This window comes from Meriones unguiculatus, chromosome 12 (genome assembly GCF_030254825.1).
Source record: "Meriones unguiculatus strain TT.TT164.6M chromosome 12, Bangor_MerUng_6.1, whole genome shotgun sequence".
NCBI lineage: Eukaryota > Metazoa > Chordata > Mammalia > Rodentia > Muridae > Meriones > Meriones unguiculatus.
In genome coordinates this window covers 19458530-19473262 of record NC_083360.1, presented here as the reverse complement: position 1 = coordinate 19473262, position 14733 = coordinate 19458530, and the positions used below count along the sequence as shown (strand labels likewise).

Here is a 14733-nt window from a genome sequence, read left to right as displayed (position 1 = left end):
GGTAGATTAATTAAGTGTTCATATAACTTTCAAAATCCAGATCCAATGCAGTAAATAAATTAATTTCCTTCTGACAACTCTTTGTTTGCTGTGAGTCACAGCATGTGAAGGACCATCATTTAAGACTAAAATCACTGCCATATCTGATTCTTGGTCACAGTTGGGGAAGCTTATCAGGTCTCAGCACTGCATAAGCAAGTGCTCCACAGGGGAGTCCTGTGCATAAAGATGATGGTCAGCAAGCCCCACAAAACGGCACCTCATTACTTCTGCCTGCTGCTCCAGACATGGTGTCTCTGGGTTGGCTTTGAGGACACACATGATGGTGTGTGATTTCTAACCAGCTCCTTCCAACTCACTTGTAGTTTCTTCACTTCTGTCAGAAGCCTTGATTCAGCAGTTAACCTGGGAGAGAGCTGGGTGTTGTTTCCACTTTGCTCACCTAAGGCCTCAGCGTTGGCTTGATTATTCACGAGCTTCACACATTGTTCTTTGGCAGCATATCCAGAGGTGGGTTCTTGCGAGGAGAGAGACTGGCTGGCTGAATGCCTGAAGAGGATGACTGTTCCCTGCAAAAGTTATCTTTTCAGACAGGACCCTTTCTCCTCTCTCTGAAGTGCGAGTCTAGAAACTTCATCCCGAGTGGCACTGAAAGCAGCTAGTTCTTCTGGGGTGTTTATATCCAATGGCAGCACCTCACACTTCTTTTTGAGAACAGGCACTTATTTTCTCATTTTCTTATTTCCTTGTTGGGTTTGTCCTTCAGCTTTAATTCATCTAACTTAGCTCTCAGTTTCATATTTTCACTTTGTGAAAGCTGCAGGCATCTTTCATTTACAAACAGTTTCTGCTCAATAGACAGGGTCTGCCTGCTTCCAAATATGCTTTCATTCTCTGTGTGGATGGTTTGCCTTTTGTGTTTTCATTTTCTTTGTTTATCATGCTTCAGGTGAAGTAAATCCCTGTAATTCTTGTAGAGCACAGAGGTTGGCTGACATGGAAGGCTTTCCACATCATGCATTCTATACCTTCATGTAGGTTCTTAAATTTCTCCAGAGTATTGATTTCACCTAAAAGGTGTTTTATGTCACCATTCTTCTGTTGCAACGTGACAGACAACCACGCCTACTCTTCAACTAGGAGATAGCCTCATCTTCAGCAGTGTGGGGGTTTGTGACTTCATTCTGTTCATCTCTCTGGTGAATGCATTTTGATTCTTCAGTGACTAATACTTTCATGAGGTTGAGCTGCTGTTCTACTGCCACGTTTTAGCCCACCTCCACAAATAGTTGCAGTTGGGATCTAAAGCTTGCTGAAGTCCCTGACCCAACCCAACCAAACCAAATCTCGATTGCTTGTGCAAGCTTTCTCTAAGGCTTTATAATGAGACACTGCTTCTTGCTCTCATTCTAATTCTTTAAGCCAGTCTGTCTGGTGCAGTAAGGAATTTGCTCTTGTTTGCACTGCAGTTCATTCATCTCTTCCTTAAAGGCAGCCTGCATACCACTTCAGTTAGCTCGGTCTGCAGACAGAGCCAGCTCCTCCAAAGACATGCTTGTTGAGCACACGCTCTCAGACATTATCTGGAGTTCTGATCTGTGAGAAGTTCAAGTTCCTCCTGGTGATCTTCAACTTCAGCTGATGTTCACTGAGCCGTGCTTCATCTAATTCTTACTTTTTTTTTTCCTAACTTACTTTCAGGTCATTCACTTCCTTCCTGTCGCTTCTGTTAGTTGCATTTCTAACTGTTCCAGATGCATTTTCTGTTGTTTAGTAGTTTCACATTCACAGCTCAAACTTCTATCTGACTATTGAACTCAGCTTCTCTTTGAAGGGTTATTGTACTGGCTGGTTTTGTGTTGTCAACCTGATTCAAGGTAGAGTCATCAAAGAGAAAGGAGCCTCAGTTATGAAATTGCCTCCATGAGATCCAGCTGTAAGGCATTTTCTCAGTGAGATCACAGGGTGGTGCCATTCTTGGGCTGGTGGTGCTGGGTTCTATAAGTCAGGCTGAGCTAGCCAGGGAAAGCAAGCCAGTAAACAGTACCCCTCCATGGCCTCTGCATCAGCTCTGGCTACAGGTTCCTGCCCTGTTTCAGTTCCTGTGACTTCCTGCAATGATGGATGGAAGTGTAAGCCAAATAAACCCTTTCCTCTCCAACTTGCTTTTTGGTTATGCTATTTTGTCATAGCAATCAAAACCCTGACTAAGACAAATTGGTACCATTGTAATGAGGTATTGCTATGACAGACCTGACCATGTTTTGGGGAGAATTGTGGAAGGATCTTGGAACTTTGGGCTAGAAGAACTATTGAGTGTTGAGACCTCAGTGGAATGTTCTGTAGGAGACTGGAAGATAAGAATATTGAGAGCAGTGCAAACGATGGAGGCCTGGCTTGTAAAATTTCAGAGGAAATATTAAAGACTATCAGGGCCGTTTACTATTTTGATGTAAGATTCTGTAGTTCTGGTTAGCTGGGGCTGAAGAATATGTGATAAAAGATACCAACCAGAACTACTACAGTGAAACCTTTACAATACTGGGACAATTCATGCTGGGTAGCTGAATTAAGAAATTAGCGGTGATTAAGAGGAGACCAGCATCACTGAGGTGAAATCTTTGAGGAAGTGTTTGCTGAGAGCACAAAGAAGCTGTGCTCCAGAGACAGCCAAGGTTGTACCTCATGTTGGCCACCAGACTTGGTAATGTCACTCAGGTGGTACTGGTTTGGAAGGCATGAAGGGATCATGGAGAGCAGCTGAGGCTTGATGTTGTGAGAGGTCCCATCAGTCAAGGTGCAGCCTCAGTGGCAGTTGAAGGCCCAAGACTAAAGGTTTTTAGTTATGAAAAAAAATCTAAAGTCCTAAACATTAGATTTTACCAATGAACACTCATGAGCCAGATGCTGAGGTGAAAACTTACTAGCTCGGAGAGGTAGAGAAAGCACCCAGCTGACTGTCCTATTCAGCTCATGTCCCAGAAGGAAAAAGCCAAAAAGCCCAAGGCCAAAAGCTTGCTAGCTCACTCAACATCACAGGAGGAAAAAGACAAAAGCCCAAAGCCAATGGGCTCCTTTCTTCTCTTCCAGGATGTCTTAAATACCCTTCTCTCATAGAAAGGTTTTGGATTAACAGTATGTGTTAAGGCTGAACCTCATCAAACAAGAGACAGGTTTTAACAGTTCACAATCCCAGTGGCATCTAAAATCCTGCAACAAGGTCATAGAAAAAAGTTGAGTCTTGGCACCAAGAAAAGAGCCTACGGGAGGCTATTGGTGAAAGTGCAGCCTAGTTGACAGTGGGAGACCCCATCATTATGGAGATGCCATTACTGTGGGATAACCACCAAGAACAGCAGCAGTAATGGAGTGGAGCCAACCAAAGCCTAGGAAGGCCAGAGTTGAAGAAGTGACTCGAGCTCTTTGAAGGAGCCCAGAAGATCATGCATTGACCCTAAACATTGGACACTGAGTTATTTATTTACACTGTTGGAGTTTAGTTTTGCTTATTTCAGATTGTGACAGTGCCCTTGTTTTTCCCTTTTAAAGAAGGTATTTAGAGTCTGAAAGACTCTAACTAGCAGTGTTTTCAAAGCAAAGACTCATGACCAAACCTTTGGCAGAGTACAGGGAATCATAAGAAAGAAGAAAGAAGGGGAGTTAGTCTGATGGGGAAAGGATAGGAGCTCCACAAGGACCAAATATATCTGGGCACAGGGTCTTTTCTGAGACTGACATTCAACCAAGGACCATGTATGGATATAACCTAGAACCTCCACTCAGATGTAGCCTGTGGTAGCTCAGTAACCAATTGGTTTCCCAAAGTGAGGGGAACAAGGACTATTTCTAACAGGAACTCAAGGACTGGCTCTTTGGTCGCCCCACCCCCGAAGGGAGGAGCAGTCCTGTTAGGCCACAGAGGAGGGCTTTGCAGCCAGTCCTGAAGATACCTGATAAAACAGGATCAGATGAATGGGGAGGAGGTCCCCCTTATCAGTGGATTTGGAAAGGGGCACGGTGGAGATGAGGGAGGGAGGGAGGGACTGGGAGGGAATGAGGGATCGGGACACGGCTGGGATACAGAGTTAATAAAATGTAACTGATAAAAAAAATAAAATAAAATAACATAAAAAAAGAAAAGAAAAAAAAAAGAAGGTATTTAATTTTGATTGTCACAGGAACCCACAGCTGAAAGACATTGAACTTTTTAAAAGAGATTTTGGATTTTTAGAGATTGAATTATTTTAAAGAGTCTGAAATTGTAATTGTTTTAATTTGTAAGGATTGTGGGACTTTTAAGGTTATTTATGTATTTAATGTAACATCTTGGGATTTTTAAAGTTATTTATGTTTTTAATGAAAGACCTTGGGGTGAATATGAAAGGAAGGGACGTGGCTTAATAGTGATGTGTTTGTGTGTCAAGTTGACAAGGATTCAGTTGTACTGGCTGGTTTTATGTGTCAACTTGATACAAGAGCATCATCAGAGAAGCATAATCTCATGTCTCAGTCATGGTCATCATTTCTTCATGACATTTATCCAATTAATTCTGCAATTCAGTTTGCCTCTTCAGTTGCTTCAGGCCATACTTCAAAAGCTCGAGGCAGCTTTCAGTAGCTCCTTTCCACACTCTGAGCTTGTTTTGAAGACCTGTGACATCTGCCTCCATGTTTTCTATTTTCAACCTACTCTTTACTCATGCCAGAGGCCTGTCCTGAGCGGCCTGTGGGCACAGATTTCTGACACTAAATCCACCTCAGCACAGAAACACCATCTCATTCATTCAGCTAGACAGCTGCTAACTAAGCACCAGCTTTTTAAGAATACAGCTCCTGTGAACTTGAATGGTGTTTTAAAATGCCGAAAATGAACATTTGTATGTCTTCATTTGTTTTTTGTTTTCTGCAAAGATTGTAAAGCTGGTATCTTGTGCAAGAACAATTGATTAAATAAAACAGAATGAGCTAATGGCAAGATGAAGGGAGCTCTTTTGTAGAAATGCAGGCTGATTGGGAACAACAAGGGAGCGGGAGGGGAAAGGGAGAGAAAGGGCAGGAAGGGGGAAAAGGGAAAGAAAGGGTGAAAAAGATGTGGCAGAACCAAGATGTCTGAATTATATAATGAAGAACCTCTGGGAGGAAGCCCCACCTCTAGGTAGAGGGTAGGACATGGCAGCCACGCCCTGCAGCCATAGGGACATCCCATCCTTTTGTTGATAATAAATGGATTGTGGGCAAAGCATCTTTTCTGGCTACTTCTAGCTGATTTGGGAGGATGGGGCAAAAAGTTGGAATGTTAGCCAAGTCCTATGGGCAGACTGTTCTATTTGCTGTCCGGGATCTGTGAGACCATCTGCAGCAGGAAACTGCAGGTCTAGTTAATGTAGTCTGTGAGGTTTAGGCCAGAGCACCTGAGTTCTGGATGCAGCTCTTGAGGAAACAGGATACTAGAACATGTATATGTTAGGGGCAGAAGATAAAGTTAACAAGTTTAACTTTCAGGCCTATGGACTTTTAGGCCCATGGTCTTGGTAGTTGGGAGAGGAGAGTCCCAAAACCAGGGGAAGAATCCCACCCTCAGGAATAGGTAGGCTAGGAAACAGGCTGTTGATTGGCAATATTTATCTGGCGCCTGGCCTCTGGATTCCAGTGGATCTCCTGAAGCTTACAAGAATCTTTTTAAGTTTACAAAAAGAGAAGTGTTGGCTTGGGAGATAGTTTAAAATCTGGTTAATGTTAAACCTATGAATAGTCTTAATACAAAAACAGTAGCACAGTGGGGAGAAGAGTTTTTATATACCTTAAATTATTTTCTTAATTATTACCAACTTTAAAAAACTTTCTCAGACCCTCAAACACTATCAGAAGCTCAGACTTTACATAAACTGTACATTTTTGAGAGGGCAGGTAAAGCCTTGGTTTCTGCTGTTAAACTGATACTCAAACCCATCAGAGACCTGAAAATGATAAACTACCTCAGGAAGCATAATCCTATCAGCTTATGTATTGATTAATATGACAGAGGCTTACCCTTTATCCAGACAGCCTTTCCAATAGGCTCCTGTGGTGTCAGTGGCTCTTGTGGGCACAAGTCCTAGGGCAGCATCAGTCTTTGGGTGCTGGGCCCAGCAAATCTGAGAGGACTTTCTTGTGGAGGAGGAAATTGGGAGAATGACTGACCTTATGTTGTCTAGGCAAAAAAGGGCAGTCAGCTCTCTGATTCTCATATTTGTTCACAGTTCAGGCTATCCCTTAGCACTGGGCCAGTTGGGGCAGTCCTGCCCAGTTTCACAGTATCCAGCTGGAGTCATCTGTCCTTGTGCCCAAATCTTTCTGGAGGTCTTGGGGTCACTGTTAGAAACTGGGGTCTCTGTCATATTAAGCTTTTTTACTAAGCATTTAAATGTTCTTTTCTGCAGATTTTCTGAAGGTTTGAGGACTATAATTTATTAAGTATAGCTGAGCCAAACAAAGACTTTTAAAATATTTTCCATGTGGCTATTAACTTTTTAACTTCCTGATCACTTTTAGTGTGTATATTTGGTTTTGTGTTTTTTGTTTGGTGTTCTTTTTTTCATTTGGTTGTTTTTTGTGTTTTACTTTGTTTTGTTGTGGTTTGGTTTTTTGAGACAGAGTTTCTCTGTGTAACACCCCTAGCTGTCCTAGGTCTCATTTTTGTAGACCAGGCTGGCCTTGAACTCACTGAGATCCACCTGCCTTTGCCTCCTGAGTGCTGGGTTTAAGGGAGTGTGCAACCATGGCCAGCTAGAGTATATGTTTTTAATTGAGAACAAAATAGAACTTTGGGTTTATGGTGCCAAGAAAAACAACAAAAGCAAAATTAAAAGATATTATGCAATTTCCAGAAGTAAGTGTTATTGTTTCTGGGTTTGGTTTTCTTTGAGGGGGTATGAAGAACAGGGTCTATTGTATCTAAAGATGATCTTGAACTCCTGATCCTTCTGCCTCCATCTCCCGAATTCTGGTATTAAAGATGCACATCACTATGCCTAGGTTTTAGATACCTCCATGATGCTATGATAAAACACCATATTAAGGTTGCCAGGGCTCATCCCCACAACAGCCAGTTCCCACAGAAGAGATAAGGAATTGGTGAGGGAAGAGTGAGTCAGGCACAGAGGTTTGGGAAAGTCTTGCAGCCTGACTGATTGGCAGTCAGTGTTTTTTTTATTTATTTAGAACTTAGGCGGGAATAGGTGCGTGTTTTTCTAAAACATAGATCATATCATTTTTGTCTCTGGACACATGGTTTAACTTCCTCTTTGTCATAAGGATAAATAGTTATCATTGGTAAACTGTGACCAAACAGAGTTATCGTTAACAATCACATTCTGTCATCAACCCCAAAACCCAACTTTTAAGAATCTTGAAGCATACTTTACCCAAGTATAACAAGGCTGGCAGCTCTTGCAGTTTGAAGGGCACTAGACAGAACAAAAATCTCCAAGCCAGCCTGGGGACATTACCATGTCCCTAGCAGTTTATCAACTTTCAATGGTCAGAGTACTAATTGTCATTAAGCCCAAGAAAAATCTTGAGGCCAAACCTACCAAAGTTTTTATTCAATTTCTTTCATAATGCAATGTTTATATATTTGCAGAATGAGTTTATAGGTCTAATCTTGGTGTTCTTTTGTTTCTTGGTCATACGACACCACAGTGATCCTGTACAAGCTAACTTTTCTAAAAATGGGGGGGGGGTCTTAATACTTCATTACTTTATCATTTATTCACACCATTCTTCATCCAGTGTAGGCCAGAAATAACTCCAGCCAATCTAACTTTGTTGCTGTATCTTTTACTTGAGGGGCATACCTTATGTGACCCCCAATCTTATATGCTATGTAGTCACCTGAACTTATAGTAGGAAAAGGCTTTTTACCTGATCCGCTGCCAACTCCTTGAGCCCATCAAACCTTCTTTACCTTTTTAAATTTACTTTGTTCTGATAATCTTGTTCCTGAGTAAGTACAGGGGCAGATGTTCCAAGAGTATCTTGGAATCAGATCTTCATAAAGAGGCCTCTGGCATCTTTATTCAAGTCACAACCTTCATAGCACAAGGGAATCCTTCAAATAGGGCTGATAATGGATATCTCCCTAAAAGTCGGAGGGGTAGAATGCTCAGGACTTTTCCTGGGGGAATCTTTAAAGCAGTACTCCTGCTAGAAGGCAAAAATGATTCATAAGAATTCTCTATCAATACAATATCCCTAAGATGCACAAATATTAAAAGCTCCCTTTAGATATGACTATATCACAAGGCAATGTATAGAAGAAAGGGTTTAATTGGGGCTGACAGTTCCAGGGGATTATGAGTCTGTCACCAGCACAGCTGCAGCCAGGTAAGCGTGGTGTTTTTGACACAGCTAAGGGCTCACTTCTAGATCCACAGTTTGCAGGCAGCATGCTGGAGAAGGTGGGAAGTTTTTCCTCAAAGCTTGTCGACCTTGGTGACACGGACAAGGCCACATTTCTGAATCCTTCCCAAACAGTTCTGCAAACTGAGTACCAACTATTCAAACATAAGTCTACAGGGCCATTCTTATTCAAATCATCCCACCTACTTAGTTATTAGAAATATTACACTGTCTTGTTGTCTCTGGATTGGCCGTGACATTTGTTCATATATGGTTACAAATCCATTAGCATTACCATAACAGCTTGTCTCCTGACCTTGTTACATGAACTAAGTAATTAAGTGATAGTTATTTTATTTATTTTTAAATTTTTTATTGATATATTCACCTTATATCCCATTCGTAGTCGCTTCCCTCCTCTCCTTCCAGTCCCACTTTCCTACCCTCTTTTCCTTATCCCCTTCCCCTTCTCAGAAATGAGGAGCTCCCCCAAACTACCCCTGCACATCAGGTCATATCAGTACTGAGCTCATCCTCATCCTCATCCTCATCCTCATCCTCTGAGGCTGGGCAGGCAACCCTGTTAGGGGGAAGTGGCTGAAAAGTAGGCTGTCCATGTGGACAGCCACTGCTCACATTACTAGGGAACCCACATGAAGATCAAACTGTCCATTGGTTACATATGTGTAGGGGCCTAGGTCCAGTCAATGTATGCTCTTTGGCTGGTGCATCAGTCTCTGTAAGCTCCCAGGGGCCTAGGTTAGTTGACTCTATTGGTTTCTGTTGGTCTTCTTGTGTCGTTCTTGTCCCCTCTGGGTCCTTCTACATCCTCCCACCCCAACACACACTCTACAGGACTTTCCAAGCCCCCTGTAATGCTTGGCTGTGAGTCTAAGCATCTGATTCCATCAGCTGCTGGGTGAGGCCTCTCAGAGAATGGCTCTGTGAGGCTCCTGTCTGTAAACATAGCAGAGTATCATTAATGGTCTCAGAGCTTGGCTCGCTCTCTCATGTGATAGGTCTCAGGTTGAGGCTGTGTCACCAACAGAATACAAGAGATGGAGGAAAGAATCTCAGGTGTAGACGATACAAATGAAGAAATCAATACATCTGTTAAAAGTTATTTTCTTAATGTTAATAACACTCTGGGGCATTCAATGAACTCATCACCTTATCAAATAATTTCCATAGAGTCAGATAACTCCCTGAGGTAGGTCTGTATAATCCTCAGAAGACAGAAAAATGAAACCTGATACAGGATTAATAGCATGTCTGTAGTGCCTCAGAGCTAGTAAATGGCAAAGCAGAGAATTAAACCCAGGTAGTTGTCAGAGTTGGTTGGCATTCCTAATTAGTAGAAGTGAGTTCTCTCAGTTTAGTTACTTAACAGATACAGAGTTTATTTGAAATTCCTATTAAGACAAGAAACTGTTAAAAGGACTGTAAGTGAGTAAAGTGGTTGCTAACTTATTAAAACGTTTGATGTGAGAGGATAGTATGTATCTAACTTGTTTTTACAGAGGAATGGAGATAAGCTTACATTTGTGGTATTTTTCAGAATTAAAAGCAAGAGTAGTGATTGAATACAAACCATCAGGCATTCACACTCAGAAGCTACACTGTCAGGAAAGGTGGAAGCCCATGAAGGGACCTAAACATATTCCTCTGTGTGACTCAGGAGTACTAGTAAGAAATTGAGAGGCTTTCTGTGAAAGGCTTTTTTATAGACTAAAAGGACAGAACTCATTTTACTTGTGTGGGGGATACAAACTGCATAGCAGAGGCCCTGGTTTTATGTGTTTATCTAATGTAGCTGGGTTGAAAATTATTTGTATTCCACCTGTATCTAAATGTTTAGCATGTTTAAACCCTTTGCCAGTCCTCAGAACCACACTGAATCCCCATCTATCAAACCCAACTGGGGATTGCTTAAAGAGCAGCAAACCCAAACCTGTAGTGGTCAGAACCCACCAGTTTTATAAGGGCACAGAAGTGGAAAGTCCTAGGGCAGTCCCAGGTTCAGAATGTCTCAGCACCACCGTGCTGTCAAGTCTACCTCATTGTCCCAAGAGGCAGTAGGATCAAAGGTACCATGAAGTCAAGGAAACAGAGCTTGACAAAGGAAAAAACTGTAGGTAACACATTTTGAAGAGTTTGTACTACAATTCTGTAAACAGCTCATATCAACTAGATTCTAGTTACTAAAGTAAGCTGTGGCTGCAGCAGCAGCAAGGGATTGGGGGAAACAAGGAATTTAGCTGAGGACATATATATATATATATATATATCTCACAGGAGGAAGAGAGAAAAGGAGATCTAAGGCATGATTAACATCCAGATAAACATGCACAAACTCAATTACCATCTGTGTTCCCTAACACATAGCCATGAGTACAAGAAACACTCACCAATTATAGTACAAGCTAAACACTTGCTATAAAGAAAAGGTAATGTACATTGTAAGAACAAGGACATGTCCCTCATCTTAAGTTTATAGCCGTATCTCTGCTCACAGACTGTGCCCCAAAATATTATTTGAACAAATGGAGGAGAAGAGTGATAGATAAGGAAGTTGACGGATGCTTGGTATTGACTGGCAACCAAAGGAGGTTTCAGCTTCACAGTAGAAGAAATCCAAAGATCCACACATATCCTTCCAAGGTCAAGGAAGTGAGAAATGTTCTACTGTTTTGGAGTGGAAGATTCATTGATTCAGCAAATATTCCATGCTTGGTAAGATGGAGCAAACAAATGTAGTTCCTGCCCTTGAATTCAGCGTCTAGGTTTGGGGAAGAATTCTAGGGACATGTTCATAGCAGACAGTATTACCCAGTTTCTTTGGGGCCCTTTCTTTGCTGATACTCTCATTCTACAGCTGCAGCTCTAACAAGATCAAGCGTGTGCTCCCTAGGAAAACGTTCATTTAAGCTCTACTTTCATTAAAGTCACATTCAGTGAATTGCCATTTGTATTACACTCCTACTGCATCTATCCCATACTTTCCTGTCCCCCTGCCCAGTTCATTGATCTTGCTGTAACCATGAGTGGATAACTAATTTTTTTAAGTTTTGTTTTAATTATGTGTCTATGTGTGGATTTGTGCAAGTGAGTATGGGTGTCTGCAGAGGCTGGACGAGAGTGTTAGATCTCCTGCTACTGTACTTACAGGTGGTTGTGAGCCACTTGATATGGGTGCTGGAATGTGAACTCTGGAAAAGTGGGGCATGCTCTTAACCACCAATCCATCTCTCCAGCTGACAGATCACTAGTTTTGAAAGTCACACTGTGTTACTGTTATATTAGTCTATATCATGCTACAGTGCTGACTAGGCTGTATACTAGTACAGTGTAGACCACTACAGACAACTTGTCCCACTCTTAGTAACCTTCCCAAGACTGTGCTCTCCCATTCTGAGTGAAGAAACAAAGAGTTTCAGCAAAACAAGGAGTGAATGGTTGTGTTCTGGATGAGTCCAAGAGAAATATCTTGATGTGTTCTTTGTCAATTTAAATCATGGTTAGACTAACTGGATATTAGATAAGAAGAAAAAGAAAAAGAGGAGGAGGAGGAGGAGGAGGAGGAGGAGGAGGAGGAGGAGGAAGAAGAAGAAGAAGAAGAAGAAGAAGAAGAAGAAGAAGAAGAAGAAGAAGAAGAAGAAGGGGGAAGCCATTAAGTGTCACCACTCTAGAGGCAATGGGACTTGGGAGACTAGACTGATAAATGAAATCTGACGTAATAACAAACTTTATTCAGAGCCTCAGACAATTTATACTCTGAGGGTTAAGAGAAGTCACATGGGTAAAGTTCCCATGAGTTCAAGCTGTACACTATCACAAGGACAAGCCAGGTGTTTCCATAGAGGACAATAAAGGATAATTTAAATACTGAATTGATTAAGATCAACAAGCCATAATGAGTAATCTGAAGTAAATTTGGTCCTATCCACTACACCTGGAAGGGACTGAAAACACATTCCTAGAAAATTCTGTGTTTTGAAGAAACTGAGATCACAAGACTCTTGTTTTCTTGGAGTGCTCTTACAAGAACTTAGATTTCTCACCCGATATCATTCCTGGACCGTGTCCTGACAACTAAGTAATTTAATGTTTTGCAACAATTGTGATTCCCGTAAAAATGTTAACATGTAATTATTTTTAATCGACTCTAAAAAGTGTTTAATTTGAAAAGTATTAGTAAGCACAAGAAACAACACAAAACTTCAGAATCTTCAATAAGTTTTAGGAATATAAAAGGGTTCTGAGATTACAATGCTTTGTAGACAAGCTCCCAATATATTAGTTCGGGTTTTCTAGAGTCACACAACTTATGGAATGACCGCCCCCCTTGTTTGTGTGTTTGTGTGTGTGTGTGTGTGTGTGTGTGTGAGAGAGAGAGAGAGAGAGAGAGAGAAAGAAGAGGGTGTTCACTGGAATGACTTTAAGGCTGCAGTCCAACTAATCCAACAATGGTTAGGTGTGAACAATGAATCTAAAAATCTAGTAGTTGCTCAGTCCCACATGGGTGAGTGTCTCAGCTGGTCTTCTCATATGATGGAATCCCAAAGAGGCAGACTCCAACACCAGTGAAGGAATCGATGTGCTAGCAAGACAGGTCAAGCAGGCAAAGAACAAGAGCTTCCTTCTTCCAAGCCCTTCTATAAGCTTCCAGCAGAAAGTGTGGCCCAGATTAAACGTGCATCTTCCCAACCTCAAGATCAAGAACAAATGTGTGTTTTCCCACCTCAAGGGTCTGGACTAGGAGTGGATTCACCCAGTTCAAACCAAGCAAAAAATATCTCACAGGTGTGCCCTATATTTCTATAGTTCATTCTAGATAATTCATTCAAGTTGACAACCAAGAATAGCCATCACACTTAGCTTTGTATTTTTCTTTCAATTAGTTTTTTCTTTGTATATATATATGGTCTCAATATGTATCCACAGCTGGCTTGGAACTCCCAATGTGGAACAGGCTAAACTCTGATTCCTGAGTGCTGGGATTAAAGACATGGGCCACTGCATTTAGTTCGTTCGTTCGTTCTTTCTTTCTTTCTTCCTTCCTTCCTTCCTTCCTTCCTTTCTTTCTCTTTCTTCTTTTCCACTGCTGTCTTAATGTTTTAATAGTTACAACTCTTACATTTAAATATTTGATACATTTACTCATATAAGGTATGGGGTAGGGTGCAGCTGAATTATTTTGGTTGTTAAATTACCAGATGATAAAAGGTAAATTGTTTCCCTATTTCATATTCTTGACATTTTGTTAAAAATCAGTTCACCATATATATATGGATTTATTTATGGACTCAATTCTATCCACTCTTAGGGGAGAATAGTATTTGAGGTCCAGCATCTTGATAGCAGGTGTTCTCATTATTCACTGAAGTGCCACTTCTAGTCCCATTTAGTGGGTTAACAATTGGAGATATGCAGACCAGACTCACTGAAAATTCTCTCAATAGATACACACATGTAATTCCCTTTTAAAAACATCATATTAACTCTCTATCTCCATCTCACACTATGGGGGGTTAATATTATTTTTCCTTTTTACATATCTGTAAATAGTATCTCAAGCATGAGAAAAGACTAGCTTAGATTTTCTTCAACACATTTACTTATTTGGTCAATCATTTTACTTAATGTAAGAGATTATTGTCTCCTCTTCACTCTGAGGGTACTCACACAGGACAACTGTCACTGGATCGTGTTCTTGCCCTGTTGCTGCAAGACTAAAACTCTTATGCCTTCATGCACTAACTCCAACTACTAGGAACATTGATATACCATCTGTCCATTCCTCCCCCCACATGCCTATTCTACAAATTGCAACTCTGATTAGATCACAGAACGAATTTCAAATTGCTATAACTCTATCTCATCCTAACACAGGATTTCCCCTTGCACCTTTATAAACTGCCATTTTCAAGCCATGCATGGTGACACATGCCTGTAATCCTAATACTCAGGGTGGCAGAGGCAGGTGGATCTCCGTGAGTTTTAGGCCAGCCTGGCTTACAAAGTGAGTCCAGGATAACCAACGCCACACAGGGAAGCCCTGTTTCTTGAAAAACTAAAACTAAACCAAACCAAAAGAAACCCTGCCATTTTCCTATGTTTCTCCTCTCTATCCAGAGGCAGTCTGTTGTCCCTTAGGGGCAAAAACCCCTTCCTCACTCTTCCTTACTCCCTTCCCCTCCTCCCTCATCCTCTATTTCCTGTCTTTATCTCTTATTCCCTTCCTTCTGTCCCTCTGAGGCAAATGAACCTTTGTGCTGAGAAAGGTCTTGGAGGTCCTCAGCCAATTAATTTTCCTTTTTTAGAAAGTGTTCTAAAATTAAATTAAAAAAAATT

General features: G+C 41.3%; 1 pseudogene; it reads right to left on the bottom strand.

Annotated features, from left to right (window-relative positions):
• Positions 1–152: 152 nt before the first annotated feature.
• On the bottom strand, positions 153–4670 carry LOC110561030 (protein Spindly-like; annotated as a pseudogene).
• Between the last annotated feature and the right edge of the window lie 10063 nt (positions 4671–14733).